The 12,587-nt window shown below is 37.0% G+C and overlaps 1 protein-coding gene across 1 annotated transcript in view; it reads left to right on the top strand.

Annotated features, from left to right (window-relative positions):
• akap12b (A kinase (PRKA) anchor protein 12b) overlaps nucleotides 1–12,587 on the top strand; it is a 74,871-nt gene that overhangs the window by 45,343 nt on the left and 16,941 nt on the right. The window lies entirely within an intron of this gene.

Genomic DNA, 12,587 nt, shown 5'->3' with positions numbered 1-12,587 from the left:
ATATATCGCAAAAAAGTTTTTAAGCTTGCATGAGGTAATTTTTCAGGCAATTCGAAAAATGATTTTTTTCCCCCGCATTTACAGGTCAACTGGTACGGTCACGTATTGCTCTCACATAGGGCTTACATATTATTTTTTTTCCACTCAAGTATGTACGAGATCTTATGTCGTTAAAACAACATATTTTCTCCTAATAAGGAAAGTTGCGTAACTTTATAATGACGGACCCCGGTGCAACCACATATTTCATAACTATCTATAGGCCTACTGTAATTAAGACATGTATTCAAGAAATGTATTAAAACAGAAAGACGCTATAGTTTCAGCCTTGCTCATAGACTGAGGAAACATGCCAGTTACGCACGTCAATCCATTCCCGACGATCTTGGTTTGCTTCTTATTTATTAAACATACAGCCAAATAGTTGATTAAACATTGATCAAAATTAAAATACAATTTATACAAAACGAAATTAATTTTGAAGAAAGTCTTTCTAGAAAACAAAATTCAATGAAGTGCTCAAAATCCATGTCCCCAGACATATGCACATCTGATTATGTGCCTTACTCATGCTGCTCACTTTTCAAAATCAACATATGAAATTAAAAGATTATAATATTTAGACATAGCCTAACTATATGAAACTAAATAGGCTACGTTTTCTTTAACCCTCTGACTGACGAAGTCATCGGCACCTTTTGATGGATTTTTTTCAAACTTTTTGCTCGTCTCTGTATGTGGCAATGCGTCACAATAACCTGCATATGTAAAAGTGGATCATTCTTTACAGATGATGGTGTGTTTGGACAGAAGACGAGAGAGTTCTTTATTAAACTCATAAAAAACAATAGAATATAAAATGCCACAATTTATCATAACACCTCATTCGTGCCGCTCAAGTATAAGGTGCCTTCCTTGCAATCAATGCTTGGATAAGCATTCTTCCATTAAAAATAATGGGATGCGTTGGCTGGGATATACATAAACCTAACAACACATGTAGCATCATTTTTGGAATTACTTATCACGAGAGGAAAAAAAATGTTTTAGTCGCATAACATCAGTTAATGGAAATGCTGTGATTTCGCAAATTTTTTTTAGCGACTTTTAGAAAATATCGCAAAAGTTTTGCGCAAGTCTGTAATGGAAGCGCGACTAGTGACATGTTCATGAGAGTTTATAGAGAAGTAGCAATGCCCCTATCATTTAGAAAATATCAAACCTAAAATAATTATTTGCTCACAAATTTGACATTGCTATTTATTTTATGAACGTGTAGGGCCTTATGAAATGCGTTAGATTTTTTCCAAAATCTTTTCCTTTTGAATTTTTCTGGGTTCTGGACTCCATTTTAATGGTTAAATTAAATTTTAATAATCAAAAAGCATGTCCAATTAATTAAAATTTTTATGTTTATGGCCCTATGAAATTATACATTTTATTTTTACCAAATTATTAAGTAGAGTTTTCTGGATTCCATTTAAACTAAAATGTAATAATAAAAAATAATGTATAAATAATTTAATAAAAAAACAAAATGTCTATGAAATGTTTTTTATTGTATTAAAAATTTTTCTGGCAATCAAATGTAGGCATAAAATATTAATTTAATTTATCTTTTAATCATATGAGAACAAATTTGACAAATTGCTAATCATATGAAAACAAAAATGACAATTATTTTGTTAAAAAACATGTGCTGCACAACAGATTTACTGGTAAAATTAAAACATGGAAGAAAAACTGTGATTATTCCTTAAAATAAAGTTGTAATATTAATTTATTATTATTAGTGTTAAGTTATTTTTACATTGAGACGTAGCTAAATTCTACCATACAACAGTAATATATTTATATCATAATTTTTTCAGGTTAAACCAAACTTTTATTTTGACGGGTTGCCGTGAAGACCTTTGAGTATTTGTGTGTTTTTGATATGACGATAGTTTTTCTCAAATGAAACGGTAAAAAGTGACGCTCAGAGCGGCTCTGGAGATGAAGTTCATGCATTCATGTCCTCATATAGTGAGACAGCAAAGATATAAAACCGCGCCTCTGCGACATTCATTCAAAATTGACTGGAAAAAGGTAACCACAAATGAAATGACAGGAAGCAAAAATATCACAAAATACCATACAACCTCTCTTCTGTGCCACATCTGACAGTGTTGACACATTTACACGCAAATTAAACCTGTTCCTCATTGATGTGGCTGTAGATGTATAAAAGTCTCAACCATGACAATACCAGGACAAGCCCTTGAAACACTCCCAAAGTTTCTGATCTCAACGCTGGCCTTATTTAATCTGCATGATGAATGCTATAATGCCAGAGTATTTAGCCATCATTTTCTTGTGTGCTCAGTGCAGACATTCATTTTCTCCAACATCCCCAGAGTACCAGAAAACCCCTGAACGTGAACCCCCCGAATGTGCTGTGTGTTGATATATCAGTCTGTTCTCCATTGTTACGAAACCTCGCAAAATACGGCGCTGTCAGTTTTTGGTGTAACTTAACAATAGGAACCATGTACGCAGAGTCACATGAAGTCAAATGAGAGAGAATTATGATTATTTTGGTGTCCACTGTGCCAGAAATATCTTGTGTAATGTCTCCTCCGCCAAAATCAACAGAGAAGAAAGTAGTGCTCTCGATACTAAAAACACACATTTTTTACCATTTCCTTTAATCAGCATCTTTTTGAATTTGACTACCCCGGATACACACCCATACACACTCACTCACTCACTCACACACACCTGATCGAACTGATGCACTTACATCAGCAGAAAATGACAAACACAGATGTCAGACCTGCATGTACAGACATGCATCAGATACATGTATACAAAGGTTTGCAAAAGAATTAAGTTCTCCCACCCACCCACTTACACACACACACACACACATACACACACAAGCTGGCTGCCAGGCATTTAGGAGGCGGCGGTGTGAGTGAGTCCAGAGAGTGAGCTCAACCATTATCTCATACACAGTCCTCCCCCACTGTGTGTGTGTGTGTGCTTTTACTCTGATAGGATATGTTTTAACAGGCTGTATTTGATTATCTGTTTATCTCAGGAATTCATTTGCTGGCGCAAGTGTGTCGCTTTACTGTATATTTTCTTTTTGTGTTTAGTATGAAATACTAAATGTTTTTGTATGTTTGACCTATTTCTGTGGAATTGTGTCCATAGAGAGCTCCACCTCTGAGATGGCTGATAATTGCTTCAGCTTTTTTATTGGTGTTTGGAATCTGAATCCAAATCTTGAGTGATTTGATGTTGACTGTGTGTGTGTGTGTGTGTGTGTGTGTGTGTGTGTGTGTGTGTGTGTGTGTGTGTGTGTGTGTGTGTGTGTGTGTGTGTGTGTGTGGTGTGTGTGTGTGTGTGTGTGTGTGTGTGTGTGTGTGTGTGTGTGTGTGTGTGTGTGTGTGTGTGTGTGTGTGTGTGTGTGTGTGTGTGTGTGTGTGTGTGTGTGTGTGTGTACTTGTAAAACTATCTTTGTGAGGGCCGGTTTGAGTTTTAGACCACTGGAGTGAGGACAAAAGCTGCGTTTTGACCGCAGGGACCAGGATCTAATTGAAGTAATTTTTCCCCCTCAGAAAGTCCCTGCTCACGAGGAACTTTCGGGGGTGGGACTTGGGCCCTGAGCATGCTGATTGGTCGACTCGACGCAGTATTTTATTTCAATCACTATTTTTAAAATACGACCAATGGGCTGACGACGAGGTTCAGGCTTTATTAAATTGATTTGCAATGGATGAAATCCAGTGGGAACTGTAAATTTGATGCGCGCAGTCCTATGTCATCGGGCTAATTTGCATAATCTTTACAGTAATTTAGATCCTGGGACAAATTTTTCCAGGTAATTTCGGTGGAAACGGGGCTAAAAAGAGTATAAATGATGACATTTTGGCCAAAAGCCTGTTTGAGGGTCAAGACTTGGTTTTATGGATAAGGTTATAATTAGGTTTAGGGTTAAGTCATTAGCATTCAAGTCCCCACCGGGATATAAAAACATGAACACACACACACACACATTCTAGTGGGTGTATGTTTGTCCTGGTAGGGACAAAATGTCCCCACAAAGATGCCAATATCCAAAATCCTTGTCCTTCTGGGAAATTTTTTTGGTCACCATGAGGAAAACAGCTTATAAATTATAATGTGAATTTTTTTTTGTGTTTTTTCATTTAAATGCAGAAAGTTTTCTGTGATGGGTAGGTTTAGGGTTAGGGGATATAATATACAGTTTGTACAGTATAAAAATAATTGTCTATGGGATGTCCCCATAAAACATAAATACCCAACTTGTGTGTGTAACTAATGCAAAGAAATATGATCTTCAGAAAAGATAGCGAACCAGATGTGTGTGTGTGTGGTCAATATTTCACTTCTCAGAATCCCTTTACCAGAGCTCCAATATGATTTGAGGTCAGATCCCTGGAAAATTGTAAACATATTTTTTATTTTGACTGAATACTTGTTTTCTAATTCAAAATTACAAAAATGATTGAGGTCAGGGCCTGAAACTACACACTGCACTGATTGCCTGTGTTGGGCTCTGTTAGTAACATGAGGGATTTTCTTGACTGAGTAAACATTTGACACCAGGAGTGTGTTTCAGTAACACTCACTCAGACACACAGATGAGGAAAGTTGAGATGACATGAGAATGGAATGTGAGAAGTGTGGAGCGATGAAGGGCTTGGCAGAAAGAGAAAACCACAGGGAGAGTGTGAATATGGGTTTGATTAAGTGTAATCGAATTCATTTCATTTGTGCCAAATGAAACTGCACAAATGTATAGACATGTAAAGAGTGCATTAATCAAAAAACGCAGAGTAAAAGCGGAAAAAGAGTCGTTTCATTTTTGTTTGGCTGTTAAACATTCGTCCTGACTATTGACATAAGGATATTGAAAGTGAGATAGACAGGAACTACACAGTTCAATCAAATGTTGGCTTGATATTTTACATTACCACATGTTGACATTAAATCTCCCTAACTTATTACCTTAGGTCATTCATGAGAAATGTGATTGTCTCATATTGTGCAATTGAGCTAGTGGTTTGCCAACCATACATATTTTTAAAGATATTAAACCTTTTATTCAGCAAGGACACATAAAATTGATTGAAAGGGACATATATAATCAGGAAAGCTAACACGGTTTCCACAAAAATATTAAGTAGCTTAACTGTTTTCAAAATTAATAATATTAATAAATGTTTCTTTAGCGTCAAATCAGCATATTTGTGACACAATGTCAGGATCATGCGGATATAATTAAATTTTAAAATACATTAAAATAGAACAAATGGTAATAATATTTCACAATATTACTGTTTTTATGTATTTTTTAATCATAATGCAGCCTTTGTGAGCATAAGAAACTTACAAATTGACTTAAAAATGCTGACCACAAATGGTAATGTGTATAATATATTTATATTGTGTGTGTGTGCTTTATATGTTGAAGACATTTTAATTTCCATTATATAAACCATACTAAATATCTGCATACTTCATAAATGTATGTAGACTGTAAGCATGTTTGGATTGCAGTATCATTGACATAGATAGAGCAAAAGTAAAACGAATGAAATGCTGGGTTGTTTTAACCCAAATGTGGGTCAAATATGGGCAAACCCAACCGTTGGGTTAAAAATGTAATTCATAAAATCAACCCAATGGTTGGGTTTGTCCATATTTGACCCACATTTGGGTTAAAACAAGAGTGTATGAGTGTCTCTAGCCGCGTTTCCATTACAGATATGAGCAAAACTTTTTGCGATATTTTCTAAATGCCAATAAAAACGATTGCGGAATGATGCCGTTTCCATTATGCGACTGAAACATATTTTTTTTCCTCTCGCATTGTCATTCCAAAAATTATGCCACGTATGTTGGTTGGTTTATGTATATCCCAGCCACCGCACGCCATTATTTTTAATGGAAGAAGACGTAGGCGTGTTATCCAAGCATTAATGGCAAGGAAAGCACTTTATACTTGGGAGCGGCCACGTATGAGGTGTGTGTGTGTGTGTGTGTGTGTGTGTGTGTGTGTGTGTGTGTGTGTGTGTGTGTGTGTGTGTGTGTGTGTTTCTCTCCCTCATATCTGCTTCAAGGTCTTACTGATAATTTGTGGCATTTCTTTGTTGTTTAGAATCCAGTATACCTGTAATTCTATTGTCTTTAATAAGTTTAAAGGGATAGTTCACCCTTACCCCCAGGGCATCCAATATGTTGGTGTGTTTGTTTCTTCAGTAGAACACAAATGGAGATTTTTAACTCAACCGTTGCAGTGTGATAGTCGTATAATGCATGTCAATGGGGATATTTTAGAGTATGAGAGCAATGAGAGTAAAAACACACAGACATACGAATCCTTATTAAACCATGCGGCTCGTGGCGACACATTGATGTCTTAAGACACGAAACCATCGGTTTCTGCGAGAAACCCAACAGTATTTATGTTATTTTTTTACCTCTTATCAGACGAATGTCATCTAGTTTTCCCAGTGCCATAACTTCCGGCGAATAAGGTCAAAATACTGGCGTGATCAAAGATATATATACCTAGATGCCTCATTCAACCGATCCGCGCAGGCACTAATGAGGAATCTATGTATATATCTATGATCGCGCCGGTATTTTGCATGTATTTTGACCTTATTCGCTGGAAGTGATGGCGCGGGGACGGCTGATGCAGAGCCATAGAAAAAAGGTAAATACATTTTTAAATATGGATATTTTTCTTACACAAACGCATCGATTCGCTTCAGAAGGCCTTTATTAACACCCCGGAGCCGCGTGGAGCAGTTATTTGACGGACAGATGCATTTTTTATGGACTTCAAAAACAGAGCAACTATTACTGCCATTATAAAGCTTGGATTAGCCAGAACATTTTTAATATAACGTCTGAAAGAAGAATGTCACATACACCTCAGATGACTTGAGGGAGAGTAAATCATGGGCTAACTTTTTATTTTTGGGTGAACTATCCCTTTAATGAATCTTCTGTCTCCTTTTTTGAATTGCCTGAAAGACCACCTCATGTGAGCGTTTTTTGCGATATATGGGACTTTTTGCAAAATTGACGTATTTACATTGGGTCGTATATTCAATTCGCAATTTCAGATTGCGCAATTTGTTGGGTAATTGAAACGTGGCTACTGATACAAATTGTACCCAGCACTGACAGCTCATTCAGAGAAGTAAACTGAGTCATTGTCAAAATGTCCTTTCTGTTAATTGACAAATTAGCTGAGGGAAAAGAAAATGACCTCATTGTCAAGGAAACTGGTGCGGGAAGAGGAAGCAATGACGCAAAAGAATGAGCGTTTTTCCTGTGCTGCATTCCTCTGCTTCCTCTATCCATAGAAAGCAAAGGAAATGGCAAGAATAACAGGGAACGCTTGATCTAGAGATGTAGAGATGGAAGAGAAGAGATAGTGTTTTAAAGATAACGTATTGAGCAAAATCAAGTGAACGGATGAAGCAGGAGAATGCTGGAGAAGTCTTCTGATACTGTCCAGATCCTTTTCCTCCCATTATTCCGGCGTCATCTTCCCGGGTGGAGGAATGCGTGCGCGGTCGAGGGCGTGTGGATCTGGAAGTATGTGTGTACGTGTGTGAGTTGGGGTCTAATGACGTCGTAGCAGCCCCTGCAAGACTCCCGGCCAGCGGGACGCCCACCTCCCCATGTTCCCAGCCAAAACAGACTGCAGACTGCTCACGTTTCTGAGTTTGACCGCATTTCCCCTGGGGAAGATTACATGGATGTCATTCTGGAATTCGGATACACCATGGCAGACCATGACGGCGATTGGCTGTTGGTATTTCTAGGTGTATATGATTTTCTTCTTTCAGACGAATACAATCAGAGTTATATTAAAAATGTCCTGGCTCTTCCAAGCTTTATAATGGCAGTGACTTGGGTCATTTTTGAAGTCAATAAAAGTGCATCTATACATCATAAAACTGCATCTATCCATCATAAAAGTGCATCCATCCATCATAAAAGAGCATCTATCCATCATAAAAGTGCATCTATCCATCATAAAAGAGCATCTATCCATCCATCATAAAAGTGCATCTATCCATCATACAAGAGCATCTATCCATCATAAAAGAGCATCTATCCATCATAAAAGAGCATCTATCCATCATAAAAGTGCATCCATCCATCATAAAAGAGCATCTATCCATCATAAAAGAGCATCTATCCATCATAAAAGTGCATCTATCCATCATAAAAGTGCATCTATCCATCATAAAAGAGCATCCATCCATCATAAAAGTGCATCCATCCATCATAAAAGTGCATCTATCCATCATAAAAGTGCATCTATCCATCATAAAAGAGCATCTATCCATCATAAAAGTGCATCTATCCATCATAAAAGAGCATCTATCCATCATAAAAGTGCATCCATCCATCATAAAAGTGCATCTATCCATCATACAAGAGCATCTATCCATCATAAAAGAGCATCTATCCATCATAAAAGAGCATCTATCCATCATAAAAGTGCATCCATCCATCATAAAAGAGCATCTATCCATCATAAAAGAGCATCTATCCATCATAAAAGTGCATCTATCCATCATAAAAGTGCATCTATCCATCATAAAAGAGCATCCATCCATCATAAAAGTGCATCCATCCATCATAAAAGTGCATCTATCCATCATAAAAGTGCATCCATCCATCATAAAAGTGCATCCATCCATCATAAAAGTGCATCTATCCATCATAAAAGTGCATCCATCCATCATAAAAGTGCATCTATCCATCATAAAAGTGCATCTATCCATCATAAAAGTGCATCCATCCATCATAAAAGTGCATCTATCCATCATAAATGTAAATGTGGTATTTTATCATAAGGCAAGAATAGGTTACCCATGTCAATTTTGTCTTCATGGTCAAGTCCTCAAATATGACTCGGCTTATGAGTAATACATACAGGAAGAATTACAGGACAAGCTTCCTCTTTTGAGGAATGTCCATTACAGTGGACTGGAGTGACTCACGCTGTCTTTAGTGTGAGAGAGTCTGTTCTTATTGAGTTCCATTCCTATGGAGTCACTGGGGACAAAAAGTCTTTCCCATGTGTCAAATCCGTCTGATCTGAGCCCCATGGCTCTGTCTGCTGCTATAGATCACAATAAAGTCTGAGGGTGCCTATTCATCAGCTATTCAAGAAGAATTTGCCCTACTTGTCCCCTCTAGCTTTGCACCCAAACACTGTTGATGTCTAGTGGTAGAAACTGGGCCTATAGATCGTTTGTTTTGTTCCGAAACAGAGGCTTAATTTGTTACAATGTTGCATTTTCTTCTTGGTTCGGTTCGCTTTCACTAGGCTTATGTTCAAAGCGTACCAAAATGTGTTTATGCAAGTCACATGCGAGTATAGCTGTCCTCTTATTGGTCAGAGTTTCCTCTGCGTCATCCGTCAAGATGATTGACAAGTTCGCTCTTTGAGCGCTTTATTTGTAACACAAACACTATATGAATGCAGCCATCATTCCCACTGTTCAATTTTATATATTACTACATTCATATTAAAGGGATAGTTCACCCAAAAATAAACATTACCCCATGATTTACTCACCCTCAAACAATCCTAGGTGTATATGACTTTCTTCTTTCAGACGAATACAATCATAGTTACATTACAAATGTCCTGGCTCTTCCAAGCTTTATAATGGCAGTGAATGGTTGGGTCATTTTTGAAGTCCATAAAAGTGCATCTATCCATCATAAAAGTGCATCTATACATCATAAAATTGCATCTATCCATCATAAAAGTGCATCTATCCATCATAAAAGAGCATCCATCCATCATAAAAGAGCATCTATCCATCATAAAAGTGCATCTATCCATCATAAAAGTGCATCTATCCATCTTAAAAGTGCATTTATCCATTATAAAAGTGCATCTATCCATCATAAAACTGCATCTATCCATCATAAAACTGCATCTATCCATCATAAAAGTGCATCTATCCATCATAAAAGAGCATCTATCCATCATAAAACTGCATCTATCCATCATAAAAGAGCATCTATCATCATAAAAGTGCATCTATCCATCATAAAAGAGCATCTATCCATCATAAAAGAGCATCTATCCATCATAAAAGAGCATCTATCATCATAAAAGTGCATCTATCCATCATAAAACTGCATCTATCCATCATAAAACTGCATCTATCCATCATAAAAGTGCATCCATCCGTCATAAAAGTGCATCTATTCATCATAAAAGTGCATCCATCCATCATAAAAGAGCATCTATCATCATAAAAGTGCATCCATCCATCATAAAACTGCATCTATCCATCATAAAAGTGCATCTATCCATCATAAAAGTGCATCTGTCCATCATAAAAGTGCATCCATCCATCATAAAAGAGCATCTATCATCATAAAAGTGCATCCATCCATCATAAAACTGCATCTATCCATCATAAAAGTGCATCTATCCATCATAAAAGTGCATCTATCCATCATAAAAGTGCATCTGTCCATCATAAAAGTGCACCTATCATCATAAAAGAGCATCTATCATCATAAAAGAGCATCCATCCATTATAAAAGAGCATCTATCCATCATAAAAGTGCATCTATCCATCTTAAAAGTGCATTTATCCATTATAAAAGTGCATCTATCCATCATAAAACTGCATCTATCATCATAATAGTGCATCTATCCATCATAAAACTTCATCTATCCATCATAAAAGAGCATCCATCCATCCATCATAAAAGAGCATCTATCCATCATAAAAGTGCATCTATCCATTATAAAAGTGCATCTATCCATCATAAAACTTCATCTATCATCATAAAAGAGAATCTATCCATCATAAAAGAGCATCTATCCATCATAAAAGAGCATCTATCCATCATAAAAGTGCATCTATCATCATAAAAGTGCATCTATCCATCATAAAAGTGCATCTGTCCATCATAAAAGTAAGGCCATTCTCTTATATCGAAATTCTCCGCCATTTCTCTTTAAAAAATCCTTTTTTAGACTTCTTATTCATGACCGGTGTTTTGTTTTGCTCTATCCTCTGCGTTTCTCAGTTCGTCAATACGCATGTGTCAAGGGTTCAAGGGTTACTCTTTCACCGTAAGTCGACTTGCGTACCACTGACCGCTGGAAGCTAGTTGTTTTAGTCTATAAAGTTTTAAATATGGATATTTTTCTGACACAAACGCGCCACTTCGCTTCAGAAGGCCTTTATTAACCCCCGGAGCCGTGTGGAGCAGTTATATGATGGATAGATGCACTTTTATGGACTATGGACAAAAATGACCCAACAAGTCACTGCCATAATAAAGCTTGGAAGAACCAGGACTTTTTAAATATAACTCAGATTGTATTCGTCTGAAAGAAGACTGTCATATACACCTAGGATGACTTGAGGGTGAGTAAATCATGGGGTAATTTTCATTTTTGGGTGAACTATCCCTTTAATGCTGCAGCAAATTCAAACGTGCTCTCTCTGGATCTCCAAGCGCTGTCTAGAGGTCAACTGTGTCAAGACAAACACTATACGAATGTTATAATGCAGCTAGAGCGGGAATCAAGGCTTCATCTGGACAGCATTCTCACACAGAGAAGTGCAACATTTAAAGATGAAGAGGTGCATAACTAATGTGCTCACAGAATCAAAAGCACATTTACCGTTATGAATTATAATATCATTTGGTTCATTGGTCCGTTGGGTCGGATTGCTTTCACACCTCAAGCAAACTGTCCCAGAGTCCATCGTTTTGGTGCGTATCCGAGTGTGATTGCCATGTTCGCAAATGCCTCAACGAACCGAACCAAGGGAGAAAACACACCAGGTTCAGGTGTGAAAGCACCCTTAAATATTTCAATCAAATCATTCTAATACAATTTGCGTCTGGTCAAGTGAATGGCACGGAAGGAGCGTTTGGTTTCATTGAGAGATAAAATACCAAGATGAGTTTCCACACAGTCTGTAGGTTCCAGACCAAACTGGTTTAGAGTTGTTATCACCCCTTTAGAAGAAGATTTCAGCTGGAATTCGCACATTCCTTGGGAACAATGGCAAGGTGTGAGATGTCTGATTAGACCCTTGTATGCCGAAGGAATCTCACTGGCATTCTTCAGCCATCCTCTCTCAACAAAAGTTGAATGAAATAAGCTGTCTCAGTTTACGCTTTGAATGGACCATTAGCACTAGCCTCGTTACATTAGCACTTCACTACCTATCTGGGAAGCAGATTTGAAATATTTGCTAACCTTTCGCATTCAGACATTTTTTTTAAACACGCAGTATTTTTCCTAGAATATTTTTAAGCAGCTGACACCGTCAAAGAAAGGTTACCATATTTTAACATATGTTCAGAGACCATTTTTTTTCCAGAACTCTATTTGGCTAACTTATATATATATAGTAATCACATTAAGTCACTAAAACGTTTGTGACAGGTTTGTCTAGACAAAGTCAATTTACATGGACGAAACATAATGTTACGTTTAAAAATGTTAATGTAAATAAATCAATATTAAATAAATAAATGGCAAGATA

Source organism: Gobio gobio (assembly GCF_949357685.1).
Source record: "Gobio gobio genome assembly, chromosome: 12".
In the NCBI taxonomy this organism is placed as follows: domain Eukaryota; kingdom Metazoa; phylum Chordata; class Actinopteri; order Cypriniformes; family Gobionidae; genus Gobio; species Gobio gobio.
Note: the sequence above shows the minus strand (reverse complement) of the source record. Positions and strands in the feature narration are given on the sequence as shown.